The sequence below is a fragment of the Perca fluviatilis genome, chromosome 20 (assembly GCF_010015445.1).
Source record: "Perca fluviatilis chromosome 20, GENO_Pfluv_1.0, whole genome shotgun sequence".
NCBI lineage: Eukaryota > Metazoa > Chordata > Actinopteri > Perciformes > Percidae > Perca > Perca fluviatilis.
Window position 1 is genome coordinate 28,069,521 of NC_053131.1, and position 19,133 is coordinate 28,088,653.

Genomic DNA, 19,133 nt, shown 5'->3' on the forward strand with positions numbered 1-19,133 from the left:
GCTGACTGTGTTTTTAGAACAACAACATGCACCTGTCCCTTGAACAAGTTTCGGAATTGTCTGTACGAGATCAACTTAAAATATGACCCCAGATAATTTCACTTTTCCTTTCAAGACTTCTCGTTTTGAAGTACCTCCACAAAGATATTTGAGTCTTCATATTTCAGAATAGGAAGGTCTGTGTTTGCTGTGTCTCAGCCTTTCATTTTAGTGCTACATTTACACATCTGCACACAGGCTGCCATGTCAACAGCTCTGCAACATCATACCAATTGCTTGGTATGAGAGGGAATATGTAAAGATTACGTGTGAACTAACGATGAACACATTGTTTCATTCTTCATCTCTGATACTTTCTTTCATCAAATGAGACATCTGCCTCTTTAACAAGCTGTCATGGTGGAAAAGGTTAGACATATTAAGACTGTGTAACCCCTTCATTCCTCTGGTTTACCATTGTCTTGTGCTAATTACATACATGCCTCTGACATCCGACTGCAAACACACATTGTCTCACACCCGCTGATTAATTGAATCAGACTTCACAACCCTGCGTGGTATTTGATGAAAGCCCCCCGCACACAATAATGAATGTCAGCGCAGGGGGGGAGGTCTCCACAGCCCAAAACAAGATCAAATTAATTGATGCTGCTTGAGGCCAGCAGTTAATATAAAATTGTTTTTATTTTTTTAAACTATTGCCGACCTAATTAACCTTTATCCCATTAGACTGTGTCTATTTATCTTTTTTGTTTTGCCTGGCATAATATTTCGCTTGTTGTGGCTGTCCCTGAATGGACCTCATTCCTTAAATGTCTCCAATGCTTCTTATCAATTTCCTGCAGAAATTACATGATACTGTTTTGTAAAGTGTTAAGGTCAGAGAAGTGATTTGGGGATGCCAGCACCCTGCGGATGAAAAATAAAGAATTAAAAATAAGTTAATAAGAAATTAAGATACATGAGTTGACAAAATCTAAGGTTAGGTGGCAAAGTAAGAAGAAGCTTTGTCGTGATGATATTACAACGTGCACTGGCAGTCTCTGAAGCCTGATATGAACTTAATTCATATTCAACAGCAAATATGCCAGTCGAGGTAGGCTGAATCATCTGAGCAGAGCAGGTTGCACTGAATGGTCAGGGATATTCTGCAGTATAGATGAGCCAGAGAAGTGATTAAGATGTGGATCATGCAGATGGAGAATCAGGCTTTGAGAGGGTTTTATTTTATTTTCAACAACCACGATGATGTAGGTAGCTCAAACCATCTGGAGATTGTCACATGTTGACTGAACACTTGGTGTTACTCTACCTCGGTAATGCAATTAGCTGGAACTAAATGGTGTGAAATTGTTGGTCATTGGCATTTCAGTATAGTCACACTCGAGTTTCTGTTTTAATTAATGTGATCATTTCACTGAATGTTTGACTCTAAGCAAACTGCCTTATTGTAAGGTGCATTTTACAAAATCTGTTTAATGTTATCCTTATCCACCATGTTTTCTCGTTCAGTGTCGATTTTAAAATTCTTCCCCACACTATTTTCTGAAATGGCTTCGGATGATGTTCACTCATTTTGTCCATTTTACGTTAGCAAAGAAAACCACAATAGCCTAGTTCACCCATAGGGAAACAGGGCATGCAATAACTCAGACAGACTGGCCCTATTTTGAATTTGATCACTGAAGAATGAATGTTTATTTATTTCCCAATGTTTGAATAGTAGTCCAAATTTTGAAGGGGTACAGTACGGAACCTTGGAGAGTTTCTTTGGATAGTCTGGTAGGTTTGGGGTTGTGTAGTCTCGCATTGCCAGACCTTCCTCCACAGTGTTGCGAAGGAGGGTCTGGCTAGTCCACACAGCTTTCCGGGATGGGAGAAAAACGTGCTCTGGTTTATTGGCATTTCTTTAAAACAATCACAATCGTCTTGGGCGGCGCTAGGCTCCGGACGGAGCTAAGGTGCCGTTGCAAAATAGCCTCAGGAAGGAACTTGTTTTGGTGGAACATGGGTACGTTCAAAAGTTGTTTTAGTCGTGCAACAGAAAACTCAGATTGGACAGATAGTCCAGCTAGCTGTCTGGATTTACCCTGCAGAGATCTGAGGAGCAGTTAACCATAGTCCTCAGAAATCCACCAGAGTTTAAAATTACTCCTTGGAGTAAGCTAATGAAGTCTTTGACTCTCAACATTTCCTGGGGGAGGACCATTGGCGATTTTAGACCCTTTTTAGGGGGGCTCAAGCTATTACAGGTTTAAAGGGCTTGAAAGAGGTTTAATATCCTGTGTCGCTGTCGCTAATGCTATGCACCTGTAACCCAGTCAAGGAAAGGGTTAACAGAAAATAGTTTTGGCCAATCGGAGGTGGTTGTGCCACACTCCCGCCTTTGGCTGGGTCTCTATCTAATCTGTCAGAGGGAGAGCAGGAGTGTGGTTGTGAAGTTTAACGTTGGTAGTCCCCAGAGAAGAAGAAGTTGGTAATTTCATGGCGCAGATTAGAACCCGAATTGAAACGTAAGCAATTTAAAATTTCTGAATGTTGTTGACCATTGTGTCAAATTGGTCGTTATTAGCTCAGAGATTATCGGCTAAAGAAATTACTGATTTAGCGGGGGGTTAACACTTTTGCAAGGCACTGTATCCGTGTCACATTCTCATTAGGGGCTGAGCTCCCCTAAAGGTCTGATCCTAGAATCGCCCCTAGGGAGGACTCTCAGACCCCCCATTTCATATGTGTCCCCTCAAAGGCCCATTCTGAGCTGGGAAAAACCCTGGAGCCGATAAATACCTGTGCCTACTGCGAAGTCATTTGTGCCGGATTGTAACCTTTCCTACTGCAGACGAAAGCCAGATGTTAGTGGGTGTAACTGGGTTTTTTTGGCCAGTGGGAAAGGTGTATGAATTAGTTTTGGTCAGTAAGAGAGACTACAGATATGTAACCTGCATACAGTATATAACCAGATACATATATGTAGGGATGAGTCAGTTTGCTGTACAGTTTCAGACAGCTCCCACACAAAGCTGGCCACATATATAGCTGCAGTGGAGGATATGCTCCGGTATCCATCACATAACACCCCTCACACCTCCCCAGGCAAGTCACAGGTTCTGCGCTATATCAGACGTAAATGGGTAATTGACAAGTAATGATTTGGGTACGCCTCATGCTTTTGCTCCATTTATCCTTTCAAAGCATCTCACTTGTGCCTCTTCTTTGTGTAATATTTGGTTGGCTCCCTGCCCAGCACATCACATCGCTCCTGACAGCTGAACTTTCCGGCCAGAGATTCTGAACCTTCCAAGCGTTAGATGAAGCAAAGGGTGAAATATCCAGGGCCAAGATTGTGCATGTGCGTGTGTTTTCTCATTATGTGTTCTCGTATGCTCCATGATGCGTTTGAGTTCATGTCTACCAGGAGAATCAAGACTCTGAAATAGAGAAGCGCTGAGGATAAGAAATGGATACAGATCCTGGAAGGTTATTTTTGAGGTGATAATGCATTTTATGGTGATTTGAGTAAGAATGATAGGAAAGCTATTACTTTATCTATTCAGTTCTGCAACTTACTTACTTGGGTCAGAAAATTTTTATAAACTATACATTTCTTTTTAAAGAATAGTTTAAAAAATACCTAAAACCCAGTTGTGTTATACCTTTAAACTATGAGCGGTTTGTTTTTGGGGATTATGAAATTTAAACCTTCAACAAACAATACAGATTTTTTCTAGTACATTAACTTTGATTGTTGCATATTTGTTCTGGAATAGCTAATATATATAGATAATTGATTTATTTTTGAAACCATGTTTTCAGATATAAAGAATTGAAAATGAAATTTTTTAGTATTATGTGAAAACTTTCTTCTTAGCAATGAGAGCTCATTCCTTTTGTTTCTTAAAATGTCTTAGTTGTGTCAAAGATCACATTTGGTACACTTATTTATTTAGAAGTATTTTTGCCTTTATTTTAGTAATAGATATGACAGGAAATTATGGATGACCTTTCTTAACTCTCTTTGACCACATTCAGACTCGATTAGGCACTCCGGCGAAAACGGCAGTCCACCTGGTTATATGAATAGGGACAGTGGGTTTAGGCTGCAGTAGTCTCGCTTTGCCAGACCTTCCTCCGCAGCGCTGCGGAGCAGGGTCTGGCTAGGCGACACAGCATTCCGGGATGGGAGAAAAACGTGCTCTGGTTTATTGGTATTTCTTTAATCCAATCACAATCGTCTTGGGCGGCACGCTAAGCACTGGGCAGAGCCACGGTGCCGCTGCTAAAATAGCCCGCGGGAAGGAACTTGTTTTGGTGGAATGTGTGTACGTTCAAAAGGTTGTTTTAGTCGTGTGATAAAAAACTCAGATTGGACAGATAGTCTAGCTAGCTGTCTGAATTTACTCTGCAGAGATCTGAGGAGCAGTTAACCCTAGTCCTCAGAAATCGACCAGAGTTAAAATTTCCAACATAATCTGGCCGAGAAGAGGGACATCCGGCGGAATTTCCGGCGACAAAGGAGAAATCCCGGAAGTGGAATGTCGTGGATATAGACTAAGGCTGCAGGGGTGGGGGCTGAAAAATAATTGAGACAGATTTAACTTTTGGAGAAATGCAACCCAATGTCAGGCTGCGGTGGCCAATCGTGTAACTGATGACCAGACGTGTCAGTCTGTTTTGAGGCGGTGTGAGAGCCCCGAACAGTAAACCGTAAACATCACTGTCTCTATCGCTGCCACATGACCGTTTTAAAACACTACGACGGTAACAAACGAAATGCAGGCACTGCTAGAAGTTTGCGTAACAGCCGACTGTTTCCTGCAACAAGCTCCAGCACAAAGCACAGTCCATCTGTCTCTTTTCTTTCTCTGTAAAATGCAGCAGCCTTCAAGTGCGGACGGAAAACAATAATTGTCAGAGGTGGAAAGAGTACAAAAATATTCTACTTAAGTAAAAGTACGATTACTTTCATGAACTTTTACTTAAGTACAAGAATAAAAATCTCATTTCATTTAAAATTTACTCAGAGTAAAAGTTACTTAGTTACTTTTTTTAACGAGTGGAGATAAACTTTTTTATATTCATACCTATTTTAATATCTTATTTATACTTATGTAATTAAATCACAGTGTTTGTTATATTTTATGTTATATTATATATGGCACAGAGCCAAAAAAGCAACAAAAACAAGCGACAGATATTTTGCCAAAACAACGTTAGAGACCTTTATTATTCAGTTGCTGTTTTTTTACTCAGTAACGGGTTTTGATTTAAAAAGTAGCAAAGTACAATACTAAACAAAGCATACTTAAGTAAAATCACAGATTTAAAAAAATTACTCTAAAAAGTACACAAAAACGTCAAACACATGAAAAACCTCTGAAAAATCGTAAAATATAAAGTCTACTTGTGTTACATTGGGGTGTGACGTATATTTTCTTTCATTTTTTGAAACGCACATTAACAGATTGGAAGTGACATCAGACATTTTTGTCCAGCTATGTTAACATTCTCAGGAACTCAAGGCACCCTGGTGGCCGAGCGGAAATAGTTCATCCTTAGCATAGAAGGATTTGTATTGAAAAAGAACAAAAATAAATAAATACTGACTCCACAAGTGACAAGCTTATACAATTTTATAATAGATTTTTATGAATTGGGATTTTGGGACACATTTAAAGCTATAGTGTGTAGTTTCTTTCTCCCCCATGAGGAATTCTAAGTAATGACAACAAAACTGTCGGCAGAAGAATTCAGTGATCGCGTACGCGCCCTCCACCCCTCCTCCACGCAGTTGCTAATAGCCCAGGAGAACACGGAGGATTAAAAAAAACATGATGGACTCTTCAGAAGAGGTCATTATCTTTACTCGAGCTTCTGCGCAGGAAAGTCAACGGACGCCACAATCTTCTGAACATAGCCATAACTGAGAAATACAGAGAGAGTTTTGTGGAGCTGATAGTCTTAATTAGCTTTGTAGCAACTCATTTGGCAATGGCTTGAATGTAATGGACGTTCATTAATATCAAAACGTTACGCACTGAAGCTTTAAGTGGTCAATGGAGCCATAGAATGTAAGTGATGTAGCCAGCCAGTCTGGCACGCCTCTTCTCCGATACCCCTGCTAACAAAGCCACGATCAATCTCTGGCCCATGGTGCCTTCACATTCCCATGCGAGACCTAACATGGATATGATTATAGCAATTAGGTATGTCTGAATCTTTCCCTGGATTCACATTTGCAATTAATAGCAGAATGACAAAAAATGTTAGTCCCTATACCCAATAACCACAGCCCCATGTCAAACACAAAATTAAGCTGGTGGAAAAGTGTAACAGGGGAGATACTTTCATTAGGGAGGGGAAAGTAATGATACTTTCATTAGAAAGAGAGTTTAACTGTGATAAAACAACAGCGTGTGGCTCAGATTATCTATTCACAATAAGTTAGTGAAAGAAGTATGTGGCCAGGCTTTGCCTGAAGCGTGTTCCAGCTAGACGCGAGTCGCCAGAAGCTGAAGCAGTATCAGGAAGATCTAGACTCTCCAAAGGCACGCAAAACCCGAAGTTCTGTCTTTGTAATAATAAAGTTTAGCTATGTATTTCTTCCTCTCTGTGACATAATGTGGTACACAGGCCCCTGTTAAAGCTGCACTCATTACTTTTTTAAACAATGGATCAAGTGTTTAATGTGAAAGGTGAGGTGGCACTCTTTAGTCACAAACTTAAAAAAGAGTTATCACCAACTAGGCAGCCTTACACACCAACTGTGTAATGCCCTTCAGCTCTACTGAGCGGTTTATCTTCTTTCAGCTTTAAGTTGCTTTCAGCTTGTTTTAGTTTTTCTGCCCTAATCAATCTAATTTCTAGCCACAGAAAGGAGCTGTTTTTAGCAAAAAATACTAATTCAGACCAACCATGCGCTGCACAACAAACAGCAGCCAGTTACCAAAAAACTAAGTTAAGATAAGATAAGCCTTTATTGTCTCCTATAGTAGATATTCGTCTTGGGCAGTTGAGAGAACAAAAAATGGCGACGCATCGCACATTAACACAGTAAAAATACATAAAACATAAGCATACAATTATCTCATCCAAATGCATTCAATAAACATCCGATAAACCTCACACAAGACCCCCCTACCTTGCCCCACGCTCACAGAAGAAAGAGAAAAGAACCCACAGCACATCCTCCCCCTCAAATTGTACTTAATTCTACCCAGATTGCACATTCCCCGTGAAATCATGCTGTGATCAATAACTTATGTATTACACAATGCCCAAATGCACGACTGCACAATACCGTATCAAATACAAAAATATATTGCACCAGTGCCCTACTAGAAATTGCACATCCAACAACCATAATGGTGAGTTTATTACCTATGCTTAAACTCAGCACATTCAAGCCCCTCCCCCCCACCTAATACACACACACACACACACACACACACACACACACACACACACACACACACACACACACACACACACACACACACACACACATTCTCTCTTATTATTCAGTAGTTTGATTGAAAGCGGCACAAATGAGAACTAATACCTGTTCAGCTTGCAGTTTGGTAACCTGTACCTCTTGCCCGACGGCATCATCTCATACTCACTAATCAGGACGTGATTTGGGTCATGGGTGATTTTAAGACCCTGTCTCCTCACCGCCTCCCCAAAGACCTCCTGAAGAGGAATTGGTGGGTGCTGGCAGCGAATAGCTGATAAATTCTCAACTATTTTGACTAGCTAAAAAGGTCATATATGTCTCTAAAGAGTTGGTGGAGACCAAAACAGAGCTAAAAAGAGAGTGAATATTTGACTTGTGGTGGTGGAAAGAAACACGACTGAATGATAATGTTGCGTCTGCTGGATGTGTAAACAGGCATTTGTTTGCAGACATTTTAGCTGAATTTTTGAGGTGGTATGTAGTGAGTTGTTTTTTTTGCAGCATGTGAGGAAATCATCACAAAAGAGCAAAAAAAAATGACTTACCCTTTAAGACATTTTTTTGTGGAGAGCACATGTGGTCATTGCGTTAACTTTGTGGTCCAAGTCTATTATATAGTACTTTTTATACAAGGTCCTTCAGACACATCACAAAAAAAGAAAAAAAAAAACTTTCTCAATGGTCTTCCTGGACGAGCAAATTTTCTTTTTTAAATTAAAAAACATCTCAGAAGGAATGGCACCAGCTAACTCGCTCTCTTATCAGAGGCTGCCAGATGCCAGCCCACAACACCATCCCACACACAGCCTGAAGGTGCACCGCAACACGAAGCCATCGCATTGGGGAGGGAGAGCGAGGGAGAGAGAGTGAAATACAGTAGAGGGAGAGGAAGAGGGAAAAAGGAGACGTATAGCCTGGAAACATTCTGAAGGGAAAGTGGATCACGGTGCGGAGGAGGGTCGATTGGAGCAAAGGGAGGCTGGGGAAAAGTGTATCGGTAGCGTCAAAGACCCATCTCTCTCTTTCCCCACCATGCCTGAGAGGCTAAAGACCAAAGAAAGGAGAAAAAACTTTAGTTTTGACAGAGTGATCTGTTACCGTGAAAGAGGAGAATAAATGTGGTTTACGATGGTTCCCACGCCAGCAGTGGCAACAGTAAAGATGATGCAAATCACTTGTGAGTAACAAGCTTCATCCATCACCCTTGTTACAGCTCCAACGTACAGCACAGGCCCAGCGGTAAAGCCAATTATGCACACATTGTATGCAAAAAGCCTACAGGCAGTTTTTCACAGTGGGTGTAAGCTCGAAATTTTATATGTGGAAGGCAGAGAACCTTTTACCAGAGCGAGATACACTGTCTGATCAAGCCATCTGTGATTAGATTTTGACAGGCTGCTGAAAGTGCGCTGGTTGACAGCCCAAAAATTCAATTTTGTTTCACTGTCTCATGTTCTCTGCTTAAACACAACTCTCTGTGGTGACATTCAGATGTACGCACACTTGACAAACGCACCGGCTTACACACTCACACACACATGATGGCTGGCAGCTGCTCACTGCCTTAGCATCTTTTTTGTCATTATCGACAGACCTACCCCCACTGCCAAAAAAAACCTAAAGGAAACACTGAAACCTATTCTGATATAACCTCTAAATACAATTATGAACCTGAAAAGGAGCATAATATGAGCACTTTAAGTGTAATATTGCTTAATTTTGTCTTTCTTGAACAGGAGTTAATAATCAGGGTTTTTCCTGCATAGAGGAATTTTTGGTGCCCTCCAAAGAGGTTTTAGCCAGCACCACAGGAAATCACCAGTGAATAATGATAAGAATTGAGAGAAAAAATTGCAATTTAACTCCTTAAAGGTCCCATGGCATGAAAATTTCACTTTATGAGGTTTTTTAACATTAATATGCGTTCCCCCAGCCTGTCTATGGTCCCCAATTGGCTAGAAATGGTGATAGGTGTAAACCGAGCCCGGGGTATCCTGCTCTGCCTTTGAGAAAATGAAAGCTCAGATGAGCCGTTTTGGAATCTGCTTGTTATGAGGTCATAACAAGCAAGGTTACCTCCCCTTTCTCTACTTTGCCCGCCCAGAGAATTTGGCCCACCCATGAGAGAGAGACATCATGGCTTTCAAACGAGAAAAGTGGCAGTTGGTCAAGGCCACACCCCCACCATCCACCTCCATGCCACTCCCACTCTCCTCATCAATAGCTTCAGACACAGAAATGGCACATACTAAGGAAAGCTCATTGTGGGACTGGCTCTACTGGCTGTAGTTCTGCACCAAAGCTGAATTTCGGGAAAGAGACTTCAGATACAGTATTAGGGGACCACTATGGTCTATATAAAAGAGACTTCAGATACAGTATTAGGGGACCACTAAGGTCTATATAAAAGCATCCAAAGAGCACCATGTCATGGGACCTTTAATATTATTTTACCAAACAACCGTTGAACAAGCAGAACATAAACTTGAATAGGAACGCTAATCTCAGTTTTAACGCCAGGCTGTGCCGGACTCTCGATGATTTTACCAGTAGTATTTACATATTAATATTATTTTTTAAGCAGTTTTGTTAAGTCGGGTTTCATTCACTCAAGCATGATAGACAGTTTTGTTTATTACATTGTCAGAAATGACATGGATAGATTTCTGTCAAATAAAGTAACACAGACTTATTATTTTATCTCTCTATGTATTTACCTTTATTTAACCATGGAAAGAAATCTCTTTTTCAAGAGTGTCAGCATTACAACCACATACGTACAAATACAACGTACACAGAAACACTAAAAACAACTGAATCAGGAAATCCCTCAAAGTCAACCACAATACTAAACAGACGTGGCTGCCTCCGAGTCAATCAACATCCTCTTAAATGCAACCAATCAGATCAGCTCAATAAGTTTCATGGAATTCTGTAACTTGTACCAGGTAGAGGGAGCAGCAAACTTAAACGTCTTTTTCCCCAGTTCAGTTCCAACCTTTGGAACAGACAGAAGGAAAAGATCCTGGGAACGAAGATTGTTGAAGTCCTGATACTATTTACATTGCCTTTGCTGTATGCAAATGGTTCACACTTGCTGTCTTGCGTAGTCACCCCCCAAAGGCTCTTTCTGAGTCATTAAGAACCCTGGTAATGCATTTGTTGGGGACTATTTTTAGCTGTGGATTAATACACATCTGGGTAGTTACATGCATGAGGACAAGGTACGAACTAGTGAGTTTTCGACAGCAAGATGGTGTATGTGCGATTCACTCATAATAAACTACAGTGCCTATGTTAATTGTAATGAAGGGACCAGTGCAACAGTGTGGCGCTTTTACGTGTTTTTAACAGTGTTTTTGGCTAACAATGGAGCTCTATGGCTACACAGACAATAATTGTTAGTAGGATGATTTCAGTGATGGTTTTGATCTTTCCATGGGATTAATAAGAAAAAATATTGAATATTTGCCTTATCCTGAAAAAACAAATAAGACCAAAACCCTAAAGCCATTCTATAAATGAGGACAGTGTGTTGCTAAGTTTCATTTTAAACAATACAAGTGAGTCCGAAATCCGAAAACATTAAAACATTAAAACCTCTTGAGTAGGAAAATTTTTCCCTTCACAATCGGGATTTATTTAGGTATATACAATTTAGAGATTACTACAACAAAGAATTGTAAATGGAGAACTCACAAGAATTTAATCCAGTTATAAGACATATGATATGATGAATGCTTATAGACCAAATAGTAACTGCGTTAAAATCATTTCTATGTTTTATGAAAGAATTATGGAATGTAGGGGCAACTCAACATTATATTTGAAATCAAGGTGGGAAAAGGAACTAAAAGTGGAAATTCCATCAGAAACCCTTACATGAAATAAGGGCAATGGAAAGGTTGAATTTTGTGCTAGGTTTGAGAGAAGGTTTATATGCCAACAGATGGAAGAAGTGGACATTTTACTTAAATAAAGCATAAGGACATTGGTTCACAGCTTGGACTCATTAGTGGATAAAGCAACGACTTGAAATGTATACATTTTATTTCTATTTTTGTGGCTATCATCACCTTTCCTCACAGGACCTATTCCCCCTCCCCCCCCCTTTTTTTTTATTTATTTTATTTTCATGTTATTTTTATGTTGTTTTTCCATATATCACTCACAAATTGAGGTGACGGTGTTCAGTAGTTATAATGTACTGAAAATTCAATAAAAACTAAAGTAATAAAAAAAAATAACCTCTGGGCAGTAAACCCCACCCTTTTTTTTTTACATAATCGCAGTTTCTTTGTTTAACCGCAATTTATTGCTAACATTAGCTAAGGTCTTAAGAGGCTTGCCTGTTGATAGTTGTTAATTTTATTTAGATTTGTAAATTGTAAATTGAAAATAATAAAGCTATGCTAGTTGTTGACACTTGACCCTAAACATGTTCGTGGGGGGGAGGGGGGGGGGGGATTCAGTTAGAGAAAATGTTTTATGATAATAAAGAGGCATTGTTTACTTCATACGCTGTGCACCTGTGTTACTACGTTATCTGGGTCACATAACAGCGATAGAACCAAAAGATCTATCCTGGAATTAATTCCAAACTTTGATTGGTTTAAAAAAAGTAATACAAATAAATACATATTTTTAAGTTTGACTGAGACAATTATATGGTTAATCGCAATTATTTCCGAGACAATTAAGTGTACAGCAACATTTGGAATTGTGACAGCTCTACCCATCTGCCACACCAAGAAGGATCAAACAAGGAGGATCAAACAAACACATTTATATTTGTTAGCAAATATAAATTGAACCCAGGGCTCTCCACGGACTGAGAAAAAGCTAACAGAGGCAGTGTCACTGTGATACTGGGTCATTAGTCTTCATTTGCACTCTGTGTGTGTGTGTGTGTGTGTGTGTGCGTGTGTGTGTGTGTTTTTATGAAAAGGACTGTCCATATGGGGGACTGTTATATAATTCATACTGCAGGTGTTAAAGAGCTTAGGCTTCCTGAATAAGAGACAAGCAGCTTTGAAATAGGGCCCCTCATATACAGCGTGCCTGTGTGTTCACAAAATGGCTGACAGGAAGAAGTCATTCAGGAGAAATATGCCCGATACAGGGATACACAGTGGGAAAAGAATACGAGGGGCACAAAACCAATCAGCGGGCTGTCAGACAGCTTTTTGTCAAACAGGAAAAACATGTCCGATGTCAGGCTTCCCTTGTGGACAGAATGCAGTTTGTTGCAGTTTGTTTCAAATTTGTTTGAACATTAGCTGCTACAGCAGATTCAAATCAAAGTAATCTGCATGTGATCCAGTCAGCCAATATTCTGGTTACAATAATAGGATTAACTTTTGTTCCCTACTCAATATGTAATTTGCTTCCAGTGCCTGATAAGGGTCCTTTTTAATTAGTTTCAGAAATGTTGATAATAAAAGAACTCAAAGTGATGAAGTATGATTGAAGTAGGCTGTGATTTGGAGATACTGACTGTTCCCCTATGATGTGAGATGCTCTCTGCAGCATACTCTGTACAGTACACATCCCTGTCACAGAGCAGATGCTGCTGCCTCTCTTTGTCATACCACTGGCCCAAAGACAAGGAAAAGATCTCCCATCCGCAAAGGCTTGTACAACAAAGGCAGATGGTAATTTATAGATTTCTGTGGTTCAATTGCCCCCTGGTGATGAGCAGTATTATAAGGCTATACTTGAACTGCCAGACACTTAAGCATAATTTATGGTCCTGCGGAGGCTCCACGCAGAGTTTTTGCTGTAGCCTAAGTAAGTGGCCTGAAGTTTATACCTGTGCGTTGGTGTGTGCGTGGATCTATGGGCTGAAATATGTGCCACCAGAAACTGAATTTGAATCATTTATATTTGAATTTGAATTGCTAAACTTGAATAATTGCATTGAAAAACTGAATTTGAATCACATAATTTGAAATTGTATTTATTCGTTTGTAACTGAAGTCTAATAAAATTTGATCTTCACTGAAAATTCAACTCTCTATATATCCTCACATTCAGTTCTCACTATTCAGATTCAGATCAGCAAATTCAATTTCAAGTTACTGAGACAGACATCCGGGTACTTGGAGGATGAAGGAAGAGCAATCGAGCGCAGATCGATAGGTAGAGTTCAGTGGCGCAGGATTAGCACTAAAGATGCCAAACTGTTTTTGGATGTTGGAACGAAAGAAATGACAAAAAAAAAAACAGCAAGGGATAACAGTTCACAGGTGAGGATGTGTTTTATGATATATATGCCGCCTTGGACCTGCAATCTGAGCTCCGGCGGCAGCAGGAGGTAGAGAGTTCCGTGGCCGGCGGCAGCGTCTCTTTCCCCGGGCAGGAATACTGCTTTGCCTCCGTCCAGATCGGACCGGCCAAAGACAGAGTGGTGATCGGCAGGATCTTCCACATAGTCCAGGACGACCTGTATGTAGATTTCGGCTGGAAGTTCCACTGCGTTTGCCGGCGGCCGGCAGACGGAGAGAAGCTAAAGCGGGGCAGCAGAGTCCGTTTGCGGCTGCAGGATCTGGAGCTCACTGCCCGCTTCCTGGAAGCCAAAACCGACACCACGCTGCTGGAGGCCCGGGCCGTACTGCTGGGACGGCTGGAGGGAAGGGAAGCCCGGGAGAACTAGAACCAGGACTCAGCGGAGCGGACTGTCACAGCTTGCTGAAGTTTAAATCACAGGTTTCCTAAAGGGAGTCTGGCGGGACTCGGACTGTGGACGACGAAACATGATTTAAAGTCTCGTTAAATAAATAACTACATGCAGAACTAAATGAATGAATAGTGGAGCAGTGAGCCTGGACATTTCAGTCTGTTTAAACTTCACTTTGAAGCAGAACCTCTTAGTTCAGAAGGGTGAAGTTTCTGTTTGGACTCAGATCTGTGAACTAATTATAATAAATATTCTTTTTATAAACACATGAATTAGTCTTTTTGTTTTGTTTGTTACTGCACATGATGATAAAGCTACACTTTTAAATCACAAACAAAACTAACTTTAATATGTATATAAACGCTCTAAGGAAGGAGACAAACGATCAGATATTGGAGTTGATTAAAAATAGACTCAAATAATAATTTACTATTTTGCGTTTTAATGTGGAAACATCTTGTATAAACTCAGGGGACTGACTCTTACATCACATTGTATTGCAGGCTTGCTGATGTACAAAGTAAACCAATGCAATTCAAATGTTTAAATTAATGAACATGTATTTTCAAATATGGATAGTCACACTACTTTGCATGCAGTAGGCTAGGCTAAGGTAGCCTAAGTAGCGATAGTTCATTTTAAGTTTACTTAAGTGGAAGAATGTGACTAATAAACCTAGGCCTACTAACACCAGGCATTACATTTTGAACATTGTGAACAGGTAGATTATATTATCTATGAGTCTCTGGGTCAAGGCGGGCGGGGCTGTCCAAAACGTATGTGCTGGCCGAAGAGGAGTCCTGTGTATCTGCGCCACTGAACTCTACCTATCGATCTGCGCTCGATTGCTCTTCCTTCATCCTCCAAGTACCCGGATGTCTGTCTCAGTAACTTGAAATTGAATTTGCTGATCTGAATCTGAATAGTGAGAACTAAATGTGAGGATATATAGAGAGTTGAAGTTTCAGTGAAGATCAAATTGTATTGGAATTCAGCTAAAAAATTCAGTTTCTGGTGGCACATATTTCAGCCCATATGGATCTCTTTAAGAAAATAGCAGGGTCGGCATGTGTGTGTGAGTGTGTGGTAGAGCGAGTAAGGCCCGGGACACATTAACCCGATTATCGGCCGTGGGACAGTCTGGCTAGGTCAGTGACTCAAATCTGTTCAGTGTGTCCCGTGCCGTCGTCCGTCTGGGGGGCTGTCGGCGTTCATTTTGGCCGACCTGACATGTTCGGTCGGCGGCAGGGAAATCGGAGACTCACCCGGAAATGACGAACGGGATGAGGTGACTAGAGTCTCTCAAAATCTGAGGAAAATCTTTTAAACTGACCTTTGTTGAGCTGAAATGAAGACAGATTCAGCAACTGCACGGCCTATTTCTCGCTTAAAATGTTTTCAGAAACACGTTTCAGTGAACTATTTTAGTACAATATGAGATCGTATTCTGAACGGCCGCCATGACAGTCTGGCTCTCAATATCCGGAGAAAACAAACCCATGTGACGCGTTCGTCCAATCAGCTGCCGGTTTTCATTTCTTGGGCAACATTACAGATTAGCGCCACCTGCTGTTATAGAGATGTATTACGTCTCGTCTCCTCTCGTCTTTTTGGTCGGTTCTGTGGCAGTTTTTTGGACCTCGGGGACGCGACTGATCATATCGACGAGGTTTTCTGTCAACGGTCGGCCGTCAGCTATATGTGTCCCGGCCTTAAGAGTGACGTTGATTAGCTTCGGAGAAAGTGCTGACTCTAGATGCATAGTGAGAGAAACAAAGTGTCTCCCCTGTGCTTTCTGAACACAATAGGAAATCTGTAGCAGGAAAAGTTAACCCTCTCCTTGATTTCATGTTGTTTATGGAGAAGGAGAACCCGGAAATTAGTAGGGGGAAATGCAACGTTACCTAGCCACGGCCGAGCGACATGCGTCGCCGCCGCAACGTGTTGTTACATTTTTTGAGAGGTGCACGTCGGGCTACGGCGTAGGGTCCGTGCCTCCATGTACCTATGTACGTAGCCAAGGCGTAGACTTAACGCAGAAGCATAAATCACGCTTTAGTGATACTATAATGACCGACGCCCAAGAGCAGCTGTATCCTTTTGTTCACGCTGATAGGCCACTTACTGCGTCACTCTCCATCTCTATAGTGCAGCGTTTCAATCTCTAAAACAGTAGGACACACACATACGCAGCCCCCCACAAAACATACACAGCGAGGTAGCCTATCTAACAACTTGAGCCCACACAAAAGTGATATACTCTTAGCAGAGTAAAATGTGCATTTTTCATATACTATCTATTTACATTAATAGTCTGGTCATTTGCACGCGCGTCGTTCAGTTCAGTACACACAAAGTCTTGGACGCTATTGTTAGCAACTGCCACAAAAAAAATCGTTTTCATGAAAAAACACCATCTATTTGGTTCTAACTGATGCTGTTTTGAGTTGTAAGCAGCGTATGATCTGCAGCGTAAAACCTAAAAGGCGTGAAACAAATGCTGAAATGCATTGTAATCAACAGCGCCTCTGCAAAATAGCCTCTGGAAGGAACTTGTTTTGGTGGAACATGTGTACGTTCAAAGGTTGTTTTAGTCGTGCAACAGAAAACTCAGATTGGACAGATAGTCTAGCTAGCTGTCTGGATTTACCCTGCAGAGATCTGAGGAGCAGTTAACCATAGTCCTCAGAAATCAATCGGAGTTTAAAATGCCAACACAAAGAAAGCGGAAGGTGACGGACATCCAGTCAAAATGAAAGACATCCGGCAGCATCTGAACAGACAAGGAAGTGGAACGTTGGGGATATAGACTAGTTCAAATGAGTCACATAAATAACATTCTTAAATATAGGTATATACATGTTATTATAGCATTAAGTGCACACACGGGAATCCCATGTCTGAACACAACTTTTATAGTCAGAAAAAAACTGTGATTAGTTTCACTTTAAAGTGATGGTTCGGAGTAATTCACCCTAGGGTCCTTTGCACCATGACCTCGAGCCAAACACCCTCCCAGAAGCTTTTTTCATCTGGGTCTAACATTGGGAGAGTTAGCTAGAGTAGCGTTATCAGCTGAATAGCTTAGCGCAGGGCCTAATGGACCCACGTTTGTATCTTGTAAGTTACCCCACTAATAATGCCTGAAATGATACCAAACATCACAAACAAATAGTGTTATGCTCTCATAAAACGATGGATTGGAAAGTTTGTAAGTACACCAGAAGTTTATGAACACTTGCCTGCTCTCTTCAGCTCTCTGTTGCTGCTGCTGCTACCTGCAGTTAGACAGTGCTTAGGGCCGTCTACAAATTACTACACCGAAAAGAGTTACAGTAGTTAGTAGTTATTAATTCAATGATTAAATAAGGTAATGTCTCCAAACTTACCTCAATTATTACTTGTCTCCTGCTAGTTATACAGACACTTACTGTAAAAAAATTAAAATAATAAATATTTTTTGTTGCATCTCTTTCGTTTTTGTAATTTTTAGATGGCCCTTAAGCACTCGTCTTACAGCAGCAACAACAGCAGCAGAGAGCAGAAGCCAGCAGGCAAGTGTTATTTACATAAACTTCTGGTGTACTTACAAACTTTCCTATCCATCGTTTTATGAGAGCATAACCTATTTGTACTACTTGTAGACGTTTGGTATCATTTCGGGCACTATTAGTGTAAGTAATTTAGTGATATATAAACGGGTTCCGCATTCGCCCGCTGCGTTCAGCGCTGATAACGCTACCCTAACTCTCCCAATGTTAGACCCAGGTGAAAAAAGCTTCTGGGGGGGTGTTTGGCTCGAGGTCATGGTGTAAAGGTGGTCACGCGAGGTCACCCTAGGGTGAATTACTCCGAACCATCACTTTAATTTCTGATATTTTACACATATGACAGGATGCTGTGGGCCTAAATACTTTAGTGCGATTTTAAGTGAATATAAGTGAGTGAATATTGAGGTGAAAATTAGTGTCTATGTCCCATTCGTTGTCTCAATGCGCTGTACGGCCATCATGCAAATACGCGACTTCAGCTTTGGAGGAAAGGCGGAAGCGTGTACCAACGTTAATCAACGCTTCTCCTGGTGACTAAAGGGGAGGGGTTTGTGAAAAAACAACAACATCTATTTAGTTTTCTAAATGTTATTCTGTCATTATGACACTATGAAAATATGACACTAGGAAAGGTATTTAAAAAAAGTCAGGTCAGGAGCGAAACATAGCATACACAATGACAGAACAATTCCACTTTTTTCACAACGTTAAACACTAGAACTGCTGTGGCAGTTCTAGTGTTAGAGCATTTTACTAAATGTTGTGACTGTTGATTTTGACTGTTACTCAGGCTACTATTGTCTCAGACTTTTCTTGATCACATGGCTCAATACCTGTAGAATCCTTTACAACTGCTGAAGCATTTGCACAGCATTTCCTCCTCTGTGCACCAATGTGATCACCATCAAATTTGATGTACCCAGTTTTACACAACATAACACGGGCATCTTTGCCCAAAAGCAGTGTTAGTAGGGTCCGAGCGCCGTCTACAGCGGAGGCCGTAATAATTCTCTCAATGTCTCTGTCTGAGTAATACACTATAAAACAATAACCGTCTGTGTGTTGCTGTCTGAGTAAAAAAACTGTAAAACAATAATAGTCTGTATGTGACTCTGTCTGAGTAATAAACTATAAAACAATAACCGTCTGTATGTGACTCTGTCTGAGTAAGAAACTATAAAACAACAACCGTCTACTCAGACGTTTCTCAACATTGGTTTGACCTATTTCAATCTTCAGTCTGATCCGATATCTGCCATTTTTCTAATTTTAGGCTCTGTTCTCCACAGTCTGCCCACAGCTCTTTCAGTGCTGTCTCAAAGGCACCAGACTAAAGTTTAACAATTAGTTCCCTGATTTTTGCATGAACACAACGTAGCCAATATGAGAGGTGTAACAAGAGAGGAAAAAAGGTACACACCTGTAACTACAGTGGCTTCATAATTGATTT

At 40.8% G+C, this 19,133-nt stretch overlaps 1 protein-coding gene and 1 pseudogene across 2 annotated transcripts in view; one reads left to right on the top strand and one right to left on the bottom strand.

Moving 5' to 3' along the window:
* The window catches only part of LOC120549715 (leucine-rich repeat and fibronectin type-III domain-containing protein 2), a 157,361-nt gene that overhangs the window by 22,433 nt on the left and 115,795 nt on the right, over positions 1-19,133 (bottom strand). The gene's annotated exons all lie outside the window — the stretch shown is intronic.
* On the top strand, positions 13,734-14,111 carry LOC120549716 (annotated as a pseudogene).